The following is a 22,046-nucleotide window of genomic DNA, read 5'->3' on the forward strand; positions in this document are numbered from 1 at the left end:
ACCTGGCTCGCTTAAATTACCGTGATTGTATAGTAGTTAGTACTCTGCGTTGTGGCTGTAGCAACCCCATTTCGAAAACGGGTCACAGCATTTTGATTTTGTTTCACAATCATCCATTTTTTCACAATACTGAATCTTAAGAAAATTTCAGAAAGTAAGCAGATTCTTTGAAGGTGCTTGCACTATTTGTGTTTAATGCTTATTATAAAGCTATCTTAACATGCTTTGAATAATTTAATTGTGAATTATTGTACTAAAGGGCTGGGAATTTGACATAAATTCTGGAATTCAGGAAAGAAGAATGTTTGGGCTCTGTCTGAGTAAGTTCATCACATTTTTGAAATATCTTTTAGCAGTCACAATTATTATTTTACCTAAAACGTTTTTGGGAAACAATCCCTGCAGATAGTCTACAGTCAATTTCCAAAATGTAATTCTGTATATACTTCAATAACCATAAAAATCTGAAAATAGGCTCAAAAACAGGAAAGACACTTCAATTACTACAAAACACGTGGGCCAGTGGCGCAATGGATAACGTGTCTGACTACGGATCAGAAGATTGTAGGTTCGACTCCTACCTGGCTCGCTTATATTGCCTTGATCGCATAGTGGTTAGTACTCTGCGTTGTTGCCGCAGCAACCCCAGTTCGAAAACAGGTCACGGCATTTTGATTTTGTTTCTCAATCATCCATTTTTACACAATACTGAATCTTAAGAAAATTTCAGAAAGTAAGCAGATTCTTTGAAGGTGCTTGCACTATTTGTGTTTAATGCTTATTATAAAGCTATCTTAACATGCTTTGAATAATTTAATTGTGAATTATTTTACTAAAGGACTGTGAATTTGACATAAATTCTGGAATTCAGGAAAGAAGAATGTTTGTGCTCTGTCTGAGTAAGTTCATTACATTTTTGAAAGATCTTTTAGCAGTCACAAGGATTATTGTACCTAAAACGTTTTTGGGAATCAATCCCTGCAGATAGTGTACAGTCAATTTCCAAAATGTGATTCTGTATATACTTCAATAACCATAAAACTTTAAAACAGGCTCAAAAAGAGGAAAGACACTTCAATTACTACAGGGCACCTGGATAACGTGTCTGACTATGGATCTGTAGATTGTAGGTTCGACTCCTACCTGGCTCGCTTAAATTGCCATCATCGTATAGTGGTTAGTACTCTGCGTTGTGGCCACAGCAACACTGGTTCGAAAATGGGTCACAGCATTTTGATTTTGTTTCACAATCATCCATTTTTTCACAATACTGAATCTTAAGAAAATTTCAGAAAGTAAGCAGATTCTTTGAAGGTGCTTGCACTATTTGTGTTTAATGCTTATTATAAAGCTATCTTAACATGCTTTGAATAATTTAATTGTGAATAATTGTACTAAAGGACTGTGAATTTGACATAAATTCTGGAATTCAGGAAAGAAGAATGTTTGGGCTCTGTCTGAGTAAGTTCATCACATTTTTTAAAGATCTTATCGCATTTACAAGGATTATTTTACCTAAAACGTTTTTGGGAAACAATCCCTGCAGATAGTGTACAGTCAATTACCAAAATGTGATTCTGTATATACTTCAATAACCATAAAATTCTGAAAACAGGCTCAAAAACAGGAAAGACACTTCAATTACTACAAGACACCCGGGACAGTGGGCAATGGATAACATGTCTGACTATGGATCTGTAGATTGTAGGTTAGATTCCTACCTGGCTCGCTTAAATTGCTGTGATCGTATAGTGGTTAGTACTCTGCGTTGTGGCCGCAGCAATCCCGGTTCGAATCCGGGTCACGACATTTTGATTTTGTATCTCAATCATCCATTTTTTCACAATACTGAATCTTAAGAAAATTTCAGAAAGTAAGCAGATTCTTTGAAGGTGCTTGCACTATTTGTGTTTAATGCTTATTATAAAGCTATCTTAACATGCTTTGAATAATTTAATTGTGAATTATTGTACTAAAGTACTGGGAATTTGACATAAATTCTAGAATTCAGGAAAGAAGAATGTTTGGGCTTCCTTCTGAGTAAGTTCATCACATTTTTGAAATATCTTTTAGCAGTCACAATTATTATTTTACCTAAAACGTTTTTGGGAAACAATCCCTGCAGATAGTCTACAGTCAATTTCCAAAATGTGATTCTGTATATACTTCAATAACCATAAAACTCTGAAAATAGGCTCAAAAACAGGAAAGACACTTCAATTACTACAAAACACGTGGGCCTGTGGCGCAATGGATAACGCGTCTGACTACGGATCAGAAGATTGTAGGTTTGACTCCTACCTGGCTCGCTTATATTTCCTTGATCGCATAGTGGTTAGTACTCTGCGTTGTGGCCGCAGCAACCCCGGTTCGAAAACAGGTCATGGCATTTTGATTTTGTTTCTCAATCATCCATTTTTACACAATACTGAATCTTAAGAAAATTTCAGAAAGTAAGCAGATTCTTTGAAGGTGCTTGCACTATTTGTGTTTAATGCTTATTATAAAGCTATCTTAACATGCTTTGAATAATTTAATTGTGAATTATTTTACTAAAGGACTGTGAATTTGACATAAATTCTGGAATTCAAGAAAGAAGAATGTTTGTGCTCTGTCTGAGTAGGTTCATTACATTTTTGAAAGATCTTTTAGCAGCCACAAGGATTATTGTACCTAAAACGTTTTTGGGAATCAATCCCTGCAGATAGTGTAAAGTCAATTTCCAAAATGTGATTCTGTATATACTTCAATAACCATAAAACTTTAAAACAGGCTCAAAAACAGGAAAGACACTTCAATTACTACAGGGCACCTGGATAACGTGTCTGACTATGGATCATAAGTTTGTAGGTTCGACTCCTACCTGGCTCGCTTAAATTGCTGTGATCGTATAGTGGTTAGTACTCTGCGTTGTGGCCGCAGCAACCCCGGTTCGAATCCGGGTCACGGCATTTTGATTTTGTTTCTCAATCATCCATTTTTTCACAATACTGAATCTTAAGAAAATTTCAGAAAGTAAGCAGATTCTTTGAAGGTGCTTGCACTATTTGTGTTTAATGCTTATTATAAAGCTATCTTAACATGCTTTGAATAATTTAATTGTGAATTATTGTACTAAAGTACTTGGAATTTGACATAAATTCTAGAATTCAGGAAAGAAGAATGTTTGGGCTCTGTCAGAGTAAGTTCATCACATATTTTAAAGATCTTTTAGCAGTCACAAGGATTATTTTACCTAAAACGTTTTTGGGAAACAATCCCTGCAGATAGTGTACAGTCAATTTCCAAAATGTGATTCTGTATATACTTCAATAACCATAAAACTCTGAAAAAAGGCTCAAAAACAGGAAAGACACTTCAATTACTACAAAACACGAGGGCCAGTGGCGCAATTGATAAAGCGTCTGACTACGAATCAGAAGATTGTAGGTTCGACTCCTACCTGGCTCGCTTAAATTGCTGTGATTGTATAGTAGTTAGTACTCTGCGTTGTGGCTGCAGCAACCCCATTTCGAAAACGGGTAACAGCATTTTGATTTTGTTTCACAATCATCCATTTTTTCACAATACTGAATCTTAAGAAAATTTCAGAAAGTAAGCAGATTCTTTGAAGGTGCTTGCACTATTTGTGTTTAATGCTTATTATAAAGCTATCTTAACATGCTTTGAATAATTTAATTGTGAATTATTGTACTAAAGGACTGGGAATATGACATAAATTCTGGAATTCAGGAAAGAAGAATGTTTGGGCTCTGTCTGAGTAAGTTCATCACATTTTTTAAAGATCTTTTAGCAGTCACAAGGATTATTTTACCTAAAACGTTTTTGGGAAGCAATCCCTGCAGATAGTGTACAGTCAATTTCCAAAATGTGATTATGTATATACTTCAATAACCATAAAACTTTAAAACAGGCTCAAAAACAGGAAAGACTCTTCAATTGCTACAAGACACCTGCGACATTGGGCAATGGATAACGCGTCTGACTATAGATCAGAAGATTGTAGGGTCGACTCCTACCTGGCTCGCTTAAATTGCCGTGATTGTATAGTAGTTAGTACTCTGCGTTGTGGCTGCAGCAACCCCATTTCGAAAACGGGTCACAGCATTTTGATTTTGTTTCACAATCATCCATTTTTTCACAATACTGAATCTTAAGAAAATTTCAGAAAGTAAGCAGATTCTTTGAAGGTGCTTGCACTATTTGTGTTTAATGCTTATTATAAAGCTATCTTAACATGCTTTGAATAATTTAATTGTGAATTATTGTACTAAAGGACTGGGAATTTGACATAAATTCTGGAATTCAGGAAAGAAGAATGTTTGGGCTCTGTCTGAGTAAGTTCATCACATTTTTTAAAGATCTTTTAGCAGTCACAAGGATTATTTTACCTAAAACGTTTTTGGGAAGCAATCCCTGCAGATAGTGTACAGTTAATTTCCAAAATGTGATTCTGTATATACTTCAATAACCATAAAACTCTGAAAATAGGCTCAAAAACAGGAAAGACTTCAATTACTACAAAACACATGGGCCAGTGGCGCAATGGATAACGCGTCTGACTACGGATCAGGAGATTGTAGGTTCAACTCCTACCTGGCTCGCTTAAATTGCTGTGATTGTATAGTGGTTAGTACTCTGCGTTGTGGCTGCAGCAACCCCATTTCGAAAACGGGTCACAGCATTTTGATTTTATTTCACAATCATCCATTTTTTCACAATACTGAATCTTAAGAAAATTTCAGAAAGTAAGCAGATTCTTTGAAGGTGCTTGCACTATTTGTGTTTAATGCTTATTATAAAGCTATCTTAACATGCTTTGAATAATTTAATTGTGAATTATTGTACTAAAGGACTGGGAATATGACATAAATTATGGAATTCAGGAAAGAAGAATGTTTGGGCTCTGTCTGAGTAAGTTCATCACATTTTTTAAAGATCTTTTAGCAGTCACAAGGATTATTTTACCTAAAAAATTTTGGGAAACAATCCCTGCAGATAGTGTACAGTCAATTTCCAAAATGTGATTCTGTATATACTTCAATAACCATAAAACTCCAAAACTGGCTCAAAAACAGGAAAGACACTTCAATTACTACATGGCACCTGGGCCAGTGGCGCAATGGATAACGTGTCTGACTATGGATCATAAGTTTGTAGGTTTGACTCCTACCTGGCTCGCTTAAATTGACGTGATCATATAGTGGTTAGTACTCTGCGTTGTGGCCGCAGCACCCCCGGTTCGAAAACGGGTCACAGCTTTTTGATTTTGTTTCACAATCATCCATTTTTTCACAATACTGAATCTTAAGAAAATTTCAGAAAGTAAGCAGATTCTTTGAAGGTGCTTGCACTATTTGTGTTTAATGCTTATTATAAAGCTATCTTAACATGCTTTGAATAATTTAATTGTGAATTATTGTACTAAAGGACTGGGAATTTGACATAAATTCTGGAATTCAGGAAAGAAGAATGTTTGGGCTCTGTCTGAGTAAGTTCATCACATTTTTGAAATATCTTTTAGCAGTCACAATTATTATTTTACCTAAAACGTTTTTGGGAAACAATCCCTGCAGATAGTCTACAGTCAATTTCCAAAATGTAATTCTGTATATACTTCAATAACCATAAAACTCTGAAAATAGGCTCAAAAACAGGAAAGACACTTCAATTACTACAAAACACGTGGGCCAGTGGCGCAATGGATAACGTGTCTGACTACGGATCAGAAGATTGTAGGTTCGACTCCTACCTGGCTCGCTTATATTGCCTTGATCGCATAGTGGTTAGTACTCTGCGTTGTTGCCGCAGCAAACCCCAGTTCGAAAACAGGTCACGGCATTTTGATTTTGTTTCTCAATCATCCATTTTTACACAATACTGAATCTTAAGAAAATTTCAGAAAGTAAGCAGATTCTTTGAAGGTGCTTGCACTATTTGTGTTTAATGCTTATTATAAAGCTATCTTAACATGCTTTGAATAATTTAATTGTGAATTATTGTACTAAAGGACTGGGAATTTGACATAAATTCTGGAATTCAGGAAAGAAGAATGTTTGGGCTCTGTCTGAGTAAGTTCATCACATTTTTTAAAGATCTTTTAGCAGTCACAAGGATTATTTTACCTAAAACGTTTTTGGGAAGCAATCCCTGCAGATAGTGTACAGTTAATTTCCAAAATGTGATTCTGTATATACTTTAATAACCATAAAACTCTGAAAATAGGCTCAAAAACAGGAAAGACTTCAATTACTACAAAACACATGGGCCAGTGGCGCAATGGATAACGCGTCTGACTACGAATCAGAAAATTGTAGGTTCGACTCCTACCTGGCTTGCTTAAATTGCCGTGATTGTATAGTAGTTAGTATTCTGCGTTGTGGCTGCAGCAACCCCATTTCGAAAACGGGTTACAGCATTTTGATTTTGTTTCACAATCATCCATTTTTTCACAATACTGAATCTTAAGAAAATTTCAGAAAGTAAGCAGATTCTTTGAAGGTGCTTGCACTATTTGTGTTTAATGCTTATTATAAAGCTATCTTAACATGCTTTGAATAATTTAATTGTGAATTATTGTACTAAAGGACTGGGAATTTGACATAAATTCTGGAATTCAGGAAAGAAGAATGTTTGGGCTCTGTCTGAGTAAGTTCATCACATTTTTTAAAGATCTTTTAGCAGTCACAAGGATTATTTTACCTAAAACGTTTTTGGGAAACAATCCCTGCAGATAGTGTACAGTCAATTTCCAAAATGTGATTCTGTATATACTTCAATAACCATAAAACTCCAAAACTGGCTCAAAAACAGGAAAGACACTTCAATTACTACAGGGCACCTGGGCCAGTGGCGCAATGGATAACGTGTCTGACTACGGATCATAAGTTTGTAGGTTCGACTCCTACCTGGCTCGCTTATATTGCCGTGATCGTATAGTGGTTAGTACTCTGCGTTGTGGCCGCAGCAACACTGGTTCGAATCCGGGTAACGGCATTTTGATTTTGATTCACAATCATCCATTTTTTCACAATACTGAATCTTAAGAAAATTTCAGAAAGTAAGCAGATTCTTTGAAGGTGCTTGCACTATTTGTGTTTAATGCTTATTATAAAGCTATCTTAACATGCTTTGAATAATTTAATTGTGAATTATTGTACTAAAGGACTGGGAATTTGACATAAATTCTGGAATTCAGGAAAGAAGATTGTTTGGGCTCTGTTGAAGTAAGTTCATCACATTTTTTAAAGATCTTTTAGCAGTCACAAGGATTATTTTACCTAAAACGTTTTTGGGAAACAATCCCTGCAGATAGTGTACAGTCAATTACCAAAATGTGATTCTGTATATACTTCAATAACCATAAAATTCTGAAAACAGGCTCAAAAACAGGAAAGACACTTCAATTACTACAAGACACCCGGGACAGTGGGCAATGGATAACGTGTCTGACTATGGATCTGTAGATTGTAGGTTCGACTCCTACCTGGCTCGCTTAAATTGCCGTGATCGTATAGTGGTTAGTACTCTGCGTTGTGGCCGCAGCAACCCCGGTTCGAATCCGGGTCATGGCATTTTGATTTTGTTTCTCAATCATCCATTTTTTCACAATACTGAATCTTAAGAAAATTTCAGAAAGTAAGCAGATTCTTTGAAGGTGCTTGCACTATTTGTGTTTAATGCTTATTATAAAGCTATCTTAACATGCTTTGAATAATTTAATTGTGAATTATTGTACTAAAGTACTGGGAATTTGACATAAATTCTAGAATTCAGGAAAGAAGAATGTTTGGGCTTCCTTCTGAGTAAGTTCATCACATTTTTGAAATATCTTTTAGCAGTCACAATTATTATTTTACCTAAAACGTTTTTGGGAAACAATCCCTGCAGATAGTCTACAGTCAATTTCCAAAATGTGATTCTGTATATACTTCAATAACCATAAAACTCTGAAAATAGGCTCAAAAACAGGAAAGACACTTCAATTACTGCAAAACACGTGGGCCAGTGGCGCAATGGATAACGCGTCTGACAACGGATCAGAAGATTGTAGGTTCGACTCCTACCTGGCTCGCTTATATTGCTTTGATCGCATAGTGGTTAGTACTCTGCATTGTGGCCGCAGCAACCCCGGTTCGAAAACAGGTCACGGCATTTTGATTTTGTTTCTCAATCATCCATTTTTACACAATACTGAATCTTAAGAAAATTTCAGAAAGTAAGCAGATTCTTTGAAGGTGCTTGCACTATTTGTGTTTAATGCTTATTATAAAGCTATCTTAACATGCTTTGAATAATTTAATTGTGAATTATTTTACTAAAGGACTGTGAATTTGACATAAATTCAGGAAATCAGGAAAGAAGAATGTTTGTGCTCTGTCTGAGTAAGTTCATTACATTTTTGAAAGATCTTTTAGCAGTCACAAGGATTATTGTACCTAAAACGTTTTTGGGAATCAATCCCTGCAAATAGTGTACAGTCAATTTCCAAAATGTGATTCTGTATATACTTCAATAACCATAAAACTTTAAAACAGGCTCAAAAACAGGAAAGACTCTTCAATTACTACAGGGCACCTGGATAACGTGTCTGACTATGGATCATAAGTTTGTAGGTTCGACTCCTACCTGGCTCGCTTAAATTGCCGTGATCGTATAGTGGTTAGTACTCTGCGTTGTGGCCGCAGCAACCCCGGTTCGAATCCGGGTCACGGCATTTTGATTTTGTTTCTCAATCATCCATTTTTTCACAATACTGAATCTTAAGAAAATTTCAGAAAGTAAGCAGATTCTTTGAAGGTGCTTGCACTATTTGTGTTTAATGCTTATTATAAAGCTATCTTAACATGCTTTGAATAATTTAATTGTGAATTATTGTACTAAAGTACTTGGAATTTGGCATAAATTCTAGAATTCAGGAAAGAAGAATGTTTGGGCTCTGTCAGAGTAAGTTCATCACATTTTTTAAAGATCTTTTTGCAGTCACAAGGATTATTTTACCTAAAACATTTTTGGGAAACAATCCCTGCAGATAGTGTACAGTCAATTTCCAAAATGTGATTCTGTATATACTTCAATAACCATAAAACTCTGAAAAAAGGCTCAAAAACAGGAAAGACACTTCATTTACTACAAAACACTTGGGCCAGTGGCGCAATGGATAACGCATCTGAATACGGATCAGAAGATTGTAGGTTCGACTCCTACCTGGCTCGCTTAAATTGCCGTGATTGTATAGTAGTTAGTACTCTGTGTTGTGGCTGCAGCAACCCCATTTTGAAAACCGGTCACAGCATTTTGATTTTGTTTCACAATCATCCATTTTTTCACAATACTGAATCTTAAGAAAATTTCAGAAAGTAAGCATATTCTTTGAAGGTGCTTGCACTATTTGTGTTTAATGCTTATTATAAAGCTATCTTAACATGCTTTGAATAATTTAATTGTGAATTATTGTACTAAAGGACTGGGAATTTGACATATATTCTGGAATTCAGGAAAGAAGAATGTTTGGGCTCTGTCTGAGTAAGTTCATCACATTTTTTAAAGATCTTTTAGCAGTCACAAGGATTATTTTACCTAAAACGTTTTTGGGAAACAATCCCTGCAGATAGTGTACAGTCAATTTCCAAAATGTGATTCTGTATATACTTCAATAACCATAAAATTCTGAAAACAGGCTCAAAAACAGGAAAGACACTTCAATTACTACAAGACACCCGGGACAGTGGGCAATGGATAACGTGTCTGACTATGGATCTGTAGATTGTAGGTTCGACTCCTACCTGGCTCGCTTAAATTGCCATGATCGTATAGTGGTTAGTACTCTGCGTTGTGGCCGCAGCAACCCCGGTTCGAATCCGGGTCATGGCATTTTGATTTTGTTTCTCAATCATCCATTTTTTCACAATACTGAATCTTAAGAAAATTTCAGAAAGTAAGCAGATTCTTTGAAGGTGCTTGCACTATTTGTGTTTAATGCTTATTATAAAGCTATCTTAACATGCTTTGAATAATTTAATTGTGAATTATTTTACTAAAGGACTGGGAATTTGACATAAATTCTGGAATTCAGGAAAGAAGAATGTTTGTGCTCTGTCTGAGTAAGTTCATTACATTTTTGAAAGATCTTTTAGCAGTCACAAAGATTATTGTACCTAAAACGTTTTTGGGAATCAATCCCTGCAGATAGTGTACAGTCAATTTCCAAAATGTGATTCTGTATATACTTCAATAACCATAAAATTCTGAAAACAGGCTCAAAAACAGGAAAGACACTTCAATTACTACAAGACACCCGGGACAGTGGGCAATGGATAACGTTTCTGACTATGGATCTGTAGATTGTAGGTTCGACTCCTACCTGGCTCGCTTAAATTGCCGTGATCGTATAGTGGTTAGTACTCTGCGTTGTGGCCGCAGCAACCCCGGTTCGAATCCGGGTCACAACATTTTGATTTTGTTTCTCAATCATCCATTTTTTCACAATACTGAATCTTCAGAAAATTTCAGAAAGTAAGCAGATTCTTTGAAGGTGCTTGCACTATTTGTGTTTAATGCTTATTATAAAGCTATCTTAACATGCTTTGAATAATTTAATTGTGAATTATTGTACTAAAGTACTGGGAATTTGACATAAATTCTAGAATTCAGGAAAGAAGAATGTTTGGGCTTCCTTCTGAGTAAGTTCATCACATTTTTGAAATATCTTTTAGCAGTCACAATTATTATTTTACCTAAAACGTTTTTGGGAAACAATCCCTGCAGATAGTCTACAGTCAATTTCCAAAATGTGATTCTGTATATACTTCAATAACCATAAAACTCTGAAAATAGGCTCAAAAACAGGAAAGACACTTCAATTACTACAATGGGCCAGTGGCGCAATGGATAACGCGTCTGACTACGGATCAGAAGATTGTAGGTTCGACTCCTACCTGGCTCGCTTATATTGCTTTGATCGCATAGTGGTTAGTACTCTGCGTTGTGGCCGCAGCAACCACGGTTCGAAAACAGGTCATGGCATTTTGATTTTGTTTCACAATCATCCATTTTTTCACAATACTGAATCTTAAGAAAATTTCAGAAAGTAAGCAGATTCTTTGAAGGTGCTTGCACTATTTGTGTTTAATGCTTATTATAAAGCTATCTTAACATGCTTTGAATAATTTAATTGTGAATTATTGTACTAAAGGACTGGGAATTTGACATAAATTCTGGAATTCAGGAAAGAAGAATGTTTGTGCTCTGTCTGAGTAAGTTCATTACATTTTTGAAAGATCTTTTAGCAGTCACAAGGATTATTGTACCTAAAACGTTTTTGGGAATCAATCCCTGCAGATAGTGTACAGTCAATTTCCAAAATGTGATTCTGTATATACTTCAATAACCATAAAATTCTGAAAACAGGCTCAAAAACAGGAAAGACACTTCAATTACTACAAGACACCCGGGACAGTGGGCAATGGATAACGTTTCTGACTATGGATCTGTAGATTGTAGGTTCGACTCCTACCTGGCTCGCTTAAATTGCCGTGATCGTATAGTGGTTAGTACTCTGCGTTGTGGCCGCAGCAACCCCGGTTCGAATCCGGTTCACAACATTTTGATTTTGTTTCTCAATCATCCATTTTTTCACAATACTGAATCTTCAGAAAATTTCAGAAAGTAAGCAGATTCTTTGAAGGTGCTTGCACTATTTGTGTTTAATGCTTATTATAAAGCTATCTTAACATGCTTTGAATAATTTAATTGTGAATTATTGTACTAAAGTACTGGGAATTTGACATAAATTCTAGAATTCAGGAAAGAAGAATGTTTGGGCTTCCTTCTGAGTAAGTTCATCACATTTTTGAAATATCTTTTAGCAGTCACAATTATTATTTTACCTAAAACGTTTTTGGGAAACAATCCCTGCAGATAGTCTACAGTCAATTTCCAAAATGTGATTCTGTATATACTTCAATAACCATAAAACTCTGAAAATAGGCTCAAAAACAGGAAAGACACTTCAATTGCTACAATGGGCCAGTGGCGCAATGGATAACGCGTCTGACTACGGATCAGAAGATTGTAGGTTCGACTCCTACCTGGCTCGCTTATATTGCCTTGATCGCATAGTGGTTAGTACTCTGCGTTGTGGCCGCAGCAACCACGGTTCGAAAACAGGTCACGGCATTTTGATTTTGTTTCACAATCATCCATTTTTTCACAATACTGAATCTTAAGAAAATTTCAGAAAGTAAGCAGATTCTTTGAAGGTGCTTGCACTATTTGTGTTTAATGCTTATTATAAAGCTATCTTAACATGCTTTGAATAATTTAATTGTGAATTATTGTACTAAAGGGCTGGGAATTTGACATAAATTCTGGAATTCAGGAAAGAAGAATGTTTGGGCTCTGTCTGAGTAAGTTCATCACATTTTTGAAATATCTTTTAGCAGTCACAATTATTATTTTACCTAAAACGTTTTTGGGAAACAATCCCTGCAGATAGTCTACAGTCAATTTCCAAAATGTAATTCTGTATATACTTCAATAACCATAAAAATCTGAAAATAGGCTCAAAAACAGGAAAGACACTTCAATTACTACAAAACACGTGGGCCAGTGGCGTAATGGATAACGTGTCTGACTACGGATCAGAAGATTGTAGGTTCGACTCCTACCTGGCTCGCTTATATTGCCTTGATCGCATAGTGGTTAGTACCCTGCGTTGTTGCCGCAGCAACCCCAGTTCGAAAACAGGTCACGGCATTTTGATTTTGTTTCTCAATCATCCATTTTTACACAATACTGAATCTTAAGAAAATTTCAGAAAGTAAGCAGATTCTTTGAAGGTGCTTGCACTATTTGTGTTTAATGCTTATTATAAAGCTATCTTAACATGCTTTGAATAATTTAATTGTGAATTATTTTACTAAAGGACTGTGAATTTGACATAAATTCTGGAATTCAGGAAAGAAGAATGTTTGTGCTCTGTCTGAGTAAGTTCATTACATTTTTGAAAGATCTTTTAGCAGTCACAAGGATTATTGTACCTAAAACGTTTTTGGGAATCAATCCCTGCAGATAGTGTACAGTCAATTTCCAAAATGTGATTCTGTATATACTTCAATAACCATAAAACTTTAAAACAGGCTCAAAAACAGGAAAGACACTTCAATTACTACAGGGCACCTGGATAACGTGTCTGACTATGGATCTGTAGATTGTAGGTTCGACTCCTACCTGGCTCGCTTAAATTGCCATCATCGTATAGTGGTTAGTACTCTGCGTTGTGGCCGCAGCAACACTGGTTCGAAAATGGGTCACAGCATTTTGATTTTGTTTCACAATCATCCATTTTTTCACAATACTGAATCTTAAGAAAATTTCAGAAAGTAAGCAGATTCTTTGAAGGTGCTTGCACTATTTGTGTTTAATGCTTATTATAAAGCTATCTTAACATGCTTTGAATAATTTAATTGTGAATAATTGTACTAAAGGACTGGGAATTTGACATAAATTCTGGAATTCAGGAAAGAAGAATGTTTGGGCTCTGTCTGAGTAAGTTCATCACATTTTTTAAAGATCTTATCGCAGTCACAAGGATTATTTTACCTAAAACGTTTTTGGGAAACAATCCCTGCAGATAGTGTACAGTCAATTACCAAAATGTGATTCTGTATATACTTCAATAACCATAAAATTCTGAAAACAGGCTCAAAAACAGGAAAGACACTTCAATTACTACAAGACACCCGGGACAGTGGGCAATGGATAACGTGTCTGACTATGGATCTGTAGATTGTAGGTTAGATTCCTACCTGGCTCGCTTAAATTGCTGTGATCGTATAGTGGTTAGTACTCTGCGTTGTGGCCGCAGCAACCCCGGTTCGAATCCGGCTCACAGCATTTTGATTTTGTATCTCAATCATCCATTTTTTCACAATACTGAATCTTAAGAAAATTTCAGAAAGTAAGCAGATTCTTTGAAGGTGCTTGCACTATTTGTGTTTAATGCTTATTATAAAGCTATCTTAACATGCTTTGAATAATTTAATTGTGAATTATTGTACTAAAGTACTGGGAATTTGACATAAATTCTAGAATTCAGGAAAGAAGAATGTTTGGGCTTCCTTCTGAGTAAGTTCATCACATTTTTGAAATATCTTTTAGCAATCACAATTATTATTTTACCTAAAACGTTTTTGGGAAACAATCCCTGCAGATAGTCTACAGTCAATTTCCAAAATGTGATTCTGTATATACTTCAATAACCATAAAACTCTGAAAATAGGCTCAAAAACAGGAAAGACACTTCAATTACTACAAAACACGTGGGCCTGTGGCGCAATGGATAACGCGTCTGACTACGGATCAGAAGATTGTAGGTTCGACTCCTACCTGGCTCGCTTATATTGCCTTGATCGCATAGTGGTTAGTACTCTGCGTTGTGGCCGCAGCAACCCCGGTTCGAAAACAGGTCATGGCATTTTGATTTTGTTTCTCAATCATCCATTTTTACACAATACTGAATCTTAAGAAAATTTCAGAAAGTAAGCAGATTCTTTGAAGGTGCTTGCACTATTTGTGTTTAATGCTTATTATAAAGCTATCTTAACATGCTTTGAATAATTTAATTGTGAATTATTTTACTAAAGGACTGTGAATTTGACATAAATTCTGGAATTCAAGAAAGAAGAATGTTTGTGCTCTGTCTGAGTAAGTTCATTACATTTTTGAAAGATCTTTTAGCAGCCACAAGGATTATTGTACCTAAAACGTTTTTGGGAATCAATCCCTGCAGATAGTGTAAAGTCAATTTCCAAAATGTGATTCTGTATATACTTCAATAACCAAAAAACTTTAAAACAGGCTCAAAAACAGGAAAGACACTTCAATTACTACAGGGCACCTGGATAACGTGTCTGACTATGGATCATAAGTTTGTAGGTTCGACTCCTACCTGGCTCGCTTAATTTGCTGTGATCGTATAGTGGTTAGTACTCTGCGTTGTGGCCGCAGCAACCCCGGTTCGAAAACAGGTCATGGCATTTTGATTTTGTTTCTCAATCATCCATTTTTACACAATACTGAATCTTAAGAAAATTTCAGAAAGTAAGCAGATTCTTTGAAGGTGCTTGCACTATTTGTGTTTAATGCTTATTATAAAGCTATCTTAACATGCTTTGAATAATTTAATTGTGAATTATTGTACTAAAGTACTGGGAATTTGACATAAATTCTAGAATTCAGGAAAGAAGAATGTTTGGGCTTCCTTCTGAGTAAGTTCATCACATTTTTGAAATATCTTTTAGCAGTCACAATTATTATTTTACCTAAAACGTTTTTGGGAAACAATCCCTGCAGATAGTCTACAGTCAATTTCCAAAATGTGATTCTGTATATACTTCAATAACCATAAAACTCTGAAAATAGGCTCAAAAACAGGAAAGACACTTCAATTACTACAAAACACGTGGGCCTGTGGCACAATGGAAAACGCGTCTGACTACGGATCAGAAGATTGTAGGTTCGACTCCTACCTGGCTCGCTTATATTGCCTTGATCGCATAGTGGTTAGTACTCTGCGTTGTGGCCGCAGCAACCCCGGTTCGAAAACAGGTCATGGCATTTTGATTTTGTTTCTCAATCATCCATTTTTACACAATACTGAATCTTAAGAAAATTTCAGAAAGTAAGCAGATTCTTTGAAGGTGCTTGCACTATTTGTGTTTAATGCTTATTATAAAGCTATCTTAACATGCTTTGAATAATTTAATTGTGAATTATTTTACTAAAGGACTGTGAATTTGAAATAAATTCTGGAATTCAAGAAAGAAGAATGTTTGTGCTCTGTCTGAGTAAGTTCATTACATTTTTGAAAGATCTTTTAGCAGCCACAAGGATTATTGTACCTAAAACGTTTTTGGGAATCAATCCCTGCAGATAGTGTAAAGTCAATTTCCAAAATGTGATTCTGTATATACTTCAATAACCATAAAACTTTAAAACAGGCTCAAAAACAGGAAAGACACTTCAATTACTACAGGGCACCTGGATAACGTGTCTGACTATGGATCATAAGTTTGTAGGTTCGACTCCTACCTGGCTCGCTTAAATTGCTGTGATCGTATAGTGGTTAGTACTCTGCGTTGTGGCCGCAGCAACCCCGGTTCGAATCCGGGTCACGGCATTTTGATTTTGTTTCTCAATCATCCATTTTTTCACAATACTGAATCTTAAGAAAATTTCAGAAAGTAAGCAGATTCTTTGAAGGTGCTTGCACTATTTGTGTTTAATGCTTATTATAAAGCTATCTTAACATGCTTTGAATAATTTAATTGTGAATTATTGTACTAAAGTACTTGGAATTTGACATAAATTCTAGAATTCAGGAAAGAAGAATGTTTGGGCTCTGTCAGAGTAAGTTCATCACATATTTTAAAGATCTTTTAGCAGTCACAAGGATTATTTTACCTAAAACGTTTTTGGGAAACAATCCCTGCAGATAGTGTACAGTCAATTTCCAAAATGTGATTCTGTATATACTTCAATAACCATAAAACTCTGAAAAAAGGCTCAAAAACAGGAAAGACACTTCAATTACTACAAAACACGAGGGCCAGTGGCGCAATTGATAAAGCGTCTGACTACGAATCAGAAGATTGTAGGTTCGACTCCTACCTGGCTCGCTTAAATTGCTGTGATTGTATAGTAGTTAGTACTCTGCGTTGTGGCTGCAGCAACCCCATTTCGAAAACGGATCACAGCATTTTGATTTTGTTTCACAATCATCCATTTTTTCACAATACTGAATCTTAAGAAAATTTCAGAAAGTAAGCAGATTCTTTGAAGGTGCTTGCACTATTTGTGTTTAATGCTTATTATAAAGCTATCTTAACATGCTTTGAATAATTTAATTGTGAATTATTGTACTAAAGGACTGGGAATATGACATAAATTCTGGAATTCAGGAAAGAAGAATGTTTGGGCTCTGTCTGAGTAAGTTCATCACATTTTTTAAAGATCTTTTAGCAGTCACAAGGATTATTTTACCTAAAACGTTTTTGGGAAGCAATCCCTGCAGATAGTGTACAGTCAATTTCCAAAATGTGATTATGTATATACTTCAATAACCATAAAACTTTAAAACAGGCTCAAAAACAGGAAAGACTCTTCAATTGCTACAAGACACCTGCGACATTGGGCAATGGATAACGCGTCTGACTATAGATCAGAAGATTGTAGGGTCGACTCCTACCTGGCTTGCTTAAATTGCCGTGATTGTATAGTAGTTAGTACTCTGCGTTGTGGCTGCAGCAACCCCATTTCGAAAACGGGTCACAGCATTTTGATTTTGTTTCACAATCATCCATTTTTTCACAATACTGAATCTTAAGAAAATTTCAGAAAGTAAGCAGATTCTTTGAAGGTGCTTGCACTATTTGTGTTTAATGCTTATTATAAAGCTATCTTAACATGCTTTGAATAATTTAATTGTGAATTATTGTACTAAAGGACTGGGAATTTGACATAAATTCTGGAATTCAGGAAAGAAGAATGTTTGGGCTCTGTCTGAGTAAGTTCATCACATTTTTTAAAGATCTTTTAGCAGTCACAAGGATTATTTTACCTAAAACGTTTTTGGGAAGCAATCCCTGCAGATAGTGTACAGTTAATTTCTAAAATGTGATTCTGTATATACTTCAATAACCATAAAACTCTGAAAATAGGCTCAAAAACAGGAAAGACTTCAATTACTACAAAACACGTGGGCCAGTGGCGCAATGGATAACGCGTCTGACTACGGATCAGGAGATTGTAGGTTCAACTCCTACCTGGCTCGCTTAAATTGCTGTGATTGTATAGTAGTTAGTACTCTGCGTTGTGGCTGCAGCAACCCCATTTCGAAAACGGGTCACAGCATTTTGATTTTGTTTCACAATCATCCATTTTTTCACAATACTGAATCTTAAGAAAATTTCAGAAAGTAAGCAGATTCTTTGAAGGTGCTTGCACTATTTGTGTTTAATGCTTATTATAAAGCTATCTTAACATGCTTTGAATAATTTAATTGTGAATTATTGTACTAAAGGACTGGGAATATGACATAAATTATGGAATTCAGGAAAGAAGAATGTTTGGGCTCTGTCTGAGTAAGTTCATCACATTTTTTAAAGATCTTTTAGCAGTCACAAGGATTATTTTACCTAAAACGTTTTTGGGAAACAATCCCTGCAGATAGTGTACAGTCAATTTCCAAAATGTGATTCTGTATATACTTCAATAACCATAAAACTCCAAAACTGGCTCAAAAACAGGAAAGACACTTCAATTACTACATGGCACCTGGGACAGTGGCGCAATGGATAACGTGTCTGACTATGGATCATAAGTTTGTAGGTTCGACTCCTACCTGGCTCGCTTAAATTGACATGATCATATAGTGGTTAGTACTCTGCGTTGTGGCCGCAGCACCCCCGGTTCGAAAACGGGTCACAGCATTTTGATTTTGTTTCACAATCATCCATTTTTTCACAATACTGAATCTTAAGAAAATTTCAGAAAGTAAGCAGATTCTTTGAAGGTGCTTGCACTATTTGTGTTTAATGCTTATTATAAAGCTATCTTAACATGCTTTGAATAATTTAATTGTGAATTATTGTACTAAAGGACTGGGAATTTGACATAAATTCTGGAATTCAGGAAAGAAGAATGTTTGGGCTCTGTCTGAGTAAGTTCATCACATTTTTGAAATATCTTTTAGCAGTCACAATTATTATTTTACCTAAAACGTTTTTGGGAAACAATCCCTGCAGATAGTCTACAGTCAATTTCCAAAATGTAATTCTGTATATACTTCAATAACCATAAAACTCTGAAAATAGGCTCAAAAACAGGAAAGACACTTCAATTACTACAAAACACGTGGGCCAGTGGCGCAATGGATAACGTGTCTGACTACAGATCAGAAGATTGTAGGTTCGACTCCTACCTGGCTCGCTTATATTGCCTTGATCGCATAGTGGTTAGTACTCTGCGTTGTTGCCGCAGCAAACCCCAGTTCGAAAACAGGTCACGGCATTTTGATTTTGTTTCTCAATCATCCATTTTTTCACAATACTGAATCTTAAGAAAATTTCAGAAAGTAAGCAGATTCTTTGAAGGTGCTTGCACTATTTGTGTTTAATGCTTATTATAAAGCTATCTTAACATGCTTTGAATAATTTAATTGTGAATTATTGTACTAAAGGACTGGGAATTTGACATAAATTCTGGAATTCAGGAAAGAAGAATGTTTGGGCTCTGTCTGAGTAAGTTCATCACATTTTTTAAAGATCTTTTAGCAGTCACAAGGATTATTTTACCTAAAACGTTTTTGGGAAGCAATCCCTGCAGATAGTGTACAGTTAATTTCCAAAATGTGATTCTGTATATACTTTAATAACCATAAAACTCTGAAAATAGGCTCAAAAACAGGAAAGACTTCAATTACTACAAAACACATGGGCCAGTGGCGCAATGGATAACGCGTCTGACTACGAATCAGAAAATTGTAGGTTCGACTCCTACCTGGCTTGCTTAAATTGCCGTGATTGTATAGTAGTTAGTATTCTGCGTTGTGGCTGCAGCAACCCCATTTCGAAAACGGGTCACAGCATTTTGATTTTGTTTCACAATCATCCATTTTTTCACAATACTGAATCTTAAGAAAATTTCAGAAAGTAAGCAGATTCTTTGAAGGTGCTTGCACTATTTGTGTTTAATGCTTATTATAAAGCTATCTTAACATGCTTTGAATAATTTAATTGTGAATTATTGTACTAAAGGACTGGGAATTTGACATAAATTCTGGAATTCAGGAAAGAAGAATGTTTGGGCTCTGTCTGAGTAAGTTCATCACATTTTTTAAAGATCTTTTAGCAGTCACAAGGATTATTTTACCTAAAACGTTTTTGGGAAACAATCCCTGCAGATAGTGTACAGTCAATTTCCAAAATGTGATTCTGTATATACTTCAATAACCATAAAACTCCAAAACTGGCTCAAAAACAGGAAAGACACTTCAATTACTACAGGGCACCTGGGCCAGTGGCGCAATGGATAACGTGTCTGACTATGGATCATAAGTTTGTAGGTTCGACTCCTACCTGGCTCGCTTATATTGCCGTGATCGTATAGTGGTTAGTACTCTGCGTTGTGGCCGCAGCAACACTGGTTCGAATCCGGGTAACGGCATTTTGATTTTGATTCACAATCATCCATTTTTTCACAATACTGAATCTTAAGAAAATTTCAGAAAGTAAGCAGATTCTTTGAAGGTGCTTGCACTATTTGTGTTTAATGCTTATTATAAAGCTATCTTAACATGCTTTGAATAATTTAATTGTGAATTATTGTACTAAAGGACTGGGAATTTGACATAAATTCTGGAATTCAGGAAAGAAGAATGTTTGGGCTCTGTCTGAGTAAGTTCATCACATTTTTTAAAGATCTTTTAGCAGTCACAAGGATTATTTTACCTAAAACGTTTTTGGGAAACAATCCCTGCAGATAGTGTACAGTCAATTACCAAAATGTGATTCTGTATATACTTCAATAACCATAAAATTCTGAAAACAGGCTCAAAAACAGGAAAGACACTTCAATTACTACAAAACACCCGGGACAGTGGGCAATGGATAACGTGTCTGACTATGGATCTGTAGATTGTAGGTTCGACTCCTACCTGGCTCGCTTAAATTGCCGTGATCGTATAGTGGTTAGTACTCTGCGTTGTGGCCGCAGCAACCCCGGTTCGAATCCGGGTCACGGCATTTTGATTTTGTTTCTCAATCATCCATTTTTTCACAATACTGAATCTTAAGAAAATTTCAGAAAGTAAGCAGATTCTTTGAAGGTGCTTGCACTATTTGTGTTTAATGCTTATTATAAAGCTATCTTAACATGCTTTGAATAATTTAATTGTGAATTATTGTACTAAAGTACTGGGAATTTGACATAAATTCTAGAATTCAGGAAAGAAGAATGTTTGGGCTTCCTTCTGAGTAAGTTCATCACATTTTTGAAATATCTTTTAGCAGTCACAATTATTATTTTACCTAAAACGTTTTTGGGAAACAATCCCTGCAGATAGTCTACAGTCAATTTCCAAAATGTGATTCTGTATATACTTCAATAACCATAAAACTCCAAAACTGGCTCAAAAACAGGAAAGACACTTCAATTACTACAGGGCACCTGGGCCAGTGGCGCAATGGATAACGTGTCTGACTATGGATCATAAGTTTGTAGGTTCGACTCCTACCTGGCTCGCTTATATTGCCGTGATCGTATAGTGGTTAGTACTCTGCGTTGTGGCCGCAGCAACACTGGTTCGAATCCGGGTAACGGCATTTTGATTTTGATTCACAATCATCCATTTTTTCACAATACTGAATCTTAAGAAAATTTCAGAAAGTAAGCAGATTCTTTGAAGGTGCTTGCACTATTTGTGTTTAATGCTTATTATAAAGCTATCTTAACATGCTTTGAATAATTTAATTGTGAATTATTGTACTAAAGGACTGGGAATTTGACATAAATTCTGGAATTCAGGAAAGAAGAATGTTTGGGCTCTGTCTGAGTAAGTTCATCACATTTTTTAAAGATCTTTTAGCAGTCACAAGGATTATTTTACCTAAAACGTTTTTGGGAAACAATCCCTGCAGATAGTGTACAGTCAATTACCAAAATGTGATTCTGTATATACTTCAATAACCATAAAATTCTGAAAACAGGCTCAAAAACAGGAAAGACACTTCAATTACTACAAGACACCCGGGACAGTGGGCAATGGATAACGTGTCTGACTATGGATCTGTAGATTGTAGGTTCGACTCCTACCTGGCTCGCTTAAATTGCCGTGATCGTATAGTGGTTAGTACTCTGCGTTGTGGCCGCAGCAACCCCGGTTCGAATCCGGGTCACGGCATTTTGATTTTGTTTCTCAATCATCCATTTTTTCACAATACTGAATCTTAAGAAAATTTCAGAAAGTAAGCAGATTCTTTGAAGGT

The 22,046-nt window shown here is 35.7% G+C and overlaps 24 non-coding genes across 24 annotated transcripts; all 24 read left to right on the forward strand.

The window, feature by feature from the left end:
- Positions 1-516: 516 nt before the first annotated feature.
- TRNAR-ACG (transfer RNA arginine (anticodon ACG)) lies at positions 517-589 on the forward strand. The gene has a single exon. It is a non-coding gene; the product is annotated as a tRNA-Arg (tRNA).
- Positions 590-2,236: 1,647 nt separating this feature from the next.
- Positions 2,237-2,309, forward strand: TRNAR-ACG (transfer RNA arginine (anticodon ACG)). Its single transcript has one exon. It is a non-coding gene; the product is annotated as a tRNA-Arg (tRNA).
- A 570-nt stretch (positions 2,310-2,879) lies between these two features.
- TRNAH-GUG (transfer RNA histidin (anticodon GUG)) lies at positions 2,880-2,951 on the forward strand. Its single transcript has one exon. It is a non-coding gene; the product is annotated as a tRNA-His (tRNA).
- Positions 2,952-4,531: 1,580 nt separating this feature from the next.
- Positions 4,532-4,604, forward strand: TRNAR-ACG (transfer RNA arginine (anticodon ACG)). The gene has a single exon. It is a non-coding gene; the product is annotated as a tRNA-Arg (tRNA).
- A 1,083-nt stretch (positions 4,605-5,687) lies between these two features.
- On the forward strand, positions 5,688-5,760 carry TRNAR-ACG (transfer RNA arginine (anticodon ACG)). The gene has a single exon. It is a non-coding gene; the product is annotated as a tRNA-Arg (tRNA).
- Positions 5,761-6,265: 505 nt separating this feature from the next.
- TRNAR-ACG (transfer RNA arginine (anticodon ACG)) lies at positions 6,266-6,338 on the forward strand. The gene has a single exon. It is a non-coding gene; the product is annotated as a tRNA-Arg (tRNA).
- Positions 6,339-6,843: 505 nt separating this feature from the next.
- On the forward strand, positions 6,844-6,916 carry TRNAR-ACG (transfer RNA arginine (anticodon ACG)). The gene has a single exon. It is a non-coding gene; the product is annotated as a tRNA-Arg (tRNA).
- A 586-nt stretch (positions 6,917-7,502) lies between these two features.
- On the forward strand, positions 7,503-7,574 carry TRNAH-GUG (transfer RNA histidin (anticodon GUG)). The gene has a single exon. It is a non-coding gene; the product is annotated as a tRNA-His (tRNA).
- Positions 7,575-8,001: 427 nt separating this feature from the next.
- On the forward strand, positions 8,002-8,074 carry TRNAR-ACG (transfer RNA arginine (anticodon ACG)). The gene has a single exon. It is a non-coding gene; the product is annotated as a tRNA-Arg (tRNA).
- Positions 8,075-8,644: 570 nt separating this feature from the next.
- On the forward strand, positions 8,645-8,716 carry TRNAH-GUG (transfer RNA histidin (anticodon GUG)). The gene has a single exon. It is a non-coding gene; the product is annotated as a tRNA-His (tRNA).
- Positions 8,717-9,801: 1,085 nt separating this feature from the next.
- Positions 9,802-9,873, forward strand: TRNAH-GUG (transfer RNA histidin (anticodon GUG)). The gene has a single exon. It is a non-coding gene; the product is annotated as a tRNA-His (tRNA).
- A 999-nt stretch (positions 9,874-10,872) lies between these two features.
- Positions 10,873-10,945, forward strand: TRNAR-ACG (transfer RNA arginine (anticodon ACG)). Its single transcript has one exon. It is a non-coding gene; the product is annotated as a tRNA-Arg (tRNA).
- A 1,079-nt stretch (positions 10,946-12,024) lies between these two features.
- Positions 12,025-12,097, forward strand: TRNAR-ACG (transfer RNA arginine (anticodon ACG)). Its single transcript has one exon. It is a non-coding gene; the product is annotated as a tRNA-Arg (tRNA).
- Positions 12,098-12,603: 506 nt separating this feature from the next.
- On the forward strand, positions 12,604-12,676 carry TRNAR-ACG (transfer RNA arginine (anticodon ACG)). Its single transcript has one exon. It is a non-coding gene; the product is annotated as a tRNA-Arg (tRNA).
- Positions 12,677-14,323: 1,647 nt separating this feature from the next.
- Positions 14,324-14,396, forward strand: TRNAR-ACG (transfer RNA arginine (anticodon ACG)). Its single transcript has one exon. It is a non-coding gene; the product is annotated as a tRNA-Arg (tRNA).
- A 1,069-nt stretch (positions 14,397-15,465) lies between these two features.
- On the forward strand, positions 15,466-15,538 carry TRNAR-ACG (transfer RNA arginine (anticodon ACG)). The gene has a single exon. It is a non-coding gene; the product is annotated as a tRNA-Arg (tRNA).
- A 570-nt stretch (positions 15,539-16,108) lies between these two features.
- TRNAH-GUG (transfer RNA histidin (anticodon GUG)) lies at positions 16,109-16,180 on the forward strand. The gene has a single exon. It is a non-coding gene; the product is annotated as a tRNA-His (tRNA).
- Positions 16,181-17,760: 1,580 nt separating this feature from the next.
- On the forward strand, positions 17,761-17,833 carry TRNAR-ACG (transfer RNA arginine (anticodon ACG)). The gene has a single exon. It is a non-coding gene; the product is annotated as a tRNA-Arg (tRNA).
- A 1,084-nt stretch (positions 17,834-18,917) lies between these two features.
- TRNAC-ACA (transfer RNA cysteine (anticodon ACA)) lies at positions 18,918-18,990 on the forward strand. Its single transcript has one exon. It is a non-coding gene; the product is annotated as a tRNA-Cys (tRNA).
- A 505-nt stretch (positions 18,991-19,495) lies between these two features.
- Positions 19,496-19,568, forward strand: TRNAR-ACG (transfer RNA arginine (anticodon ACG)). Its single transcript has one exon. It is a non-coding gene; the product is annotated as a tRNA-Arg (tRNA).
- A 505-nt stretch (positions 19,569-20,073) lies between these two features.
- On the forward strand, positions 20,074-20,146 carry TRNAH-AUG (transfer RNA histidin (anticodon AUG)). Its single transcript has one exon. It is a non-coding gene; the product is annotated as a tRNA-His (tRNA).
- A 586-nt stretch (positions 20,147-20,732) lies between these two features.
- TRNAH-GUG (transfer RNA histidin (anticodon GUG)) lies at positions 20,733-20,804 on the forward strand. The gene has a single exon. It is a non-coding gene; the product is annotated as a tRNA-His (tRNA).
- Positions 20,805-21,230: 426 nt separating this feature from the next.
- TRNAH-AUG (transfer RNA histidin (anticodon AUG)) lies at positions 21,231-21,303 on the forward strand. Its single transcript has one exon. It is a non-coding gene; the product is annotated as a tRNA-His (tRNA).
- Positions 21,304-21,889: 586 nt separating this feature from the next.
- On the forward strand, positions 21,890-21,961 carry TRNAH-GUG (transfer RNA histidin (anticodon GUG)). Its single transcript has one exon. It is a non-coding gene; the product is annotated as a tRNA-His (tRNA).
- The last annotated feature ends 85 nt before the right edge of the window (positions 21,962-22,046 follow it).

Source organism: Taudactylus pleione, unplaced genomic scaffold (assembly GCF_031769625.1).
Source record: "Taudactylus pleione unplaced genomic scaffold, aTauple2 ptg000551l, whole genome shotgun sequence".
Classification (NCBI taxonomy): domain Eukaryota; kingdom Metazoa; phylum Chordata; class Amphibia; order Anura; family Myobatrachidae; genus Taudactylus; species Taudactylus pleione.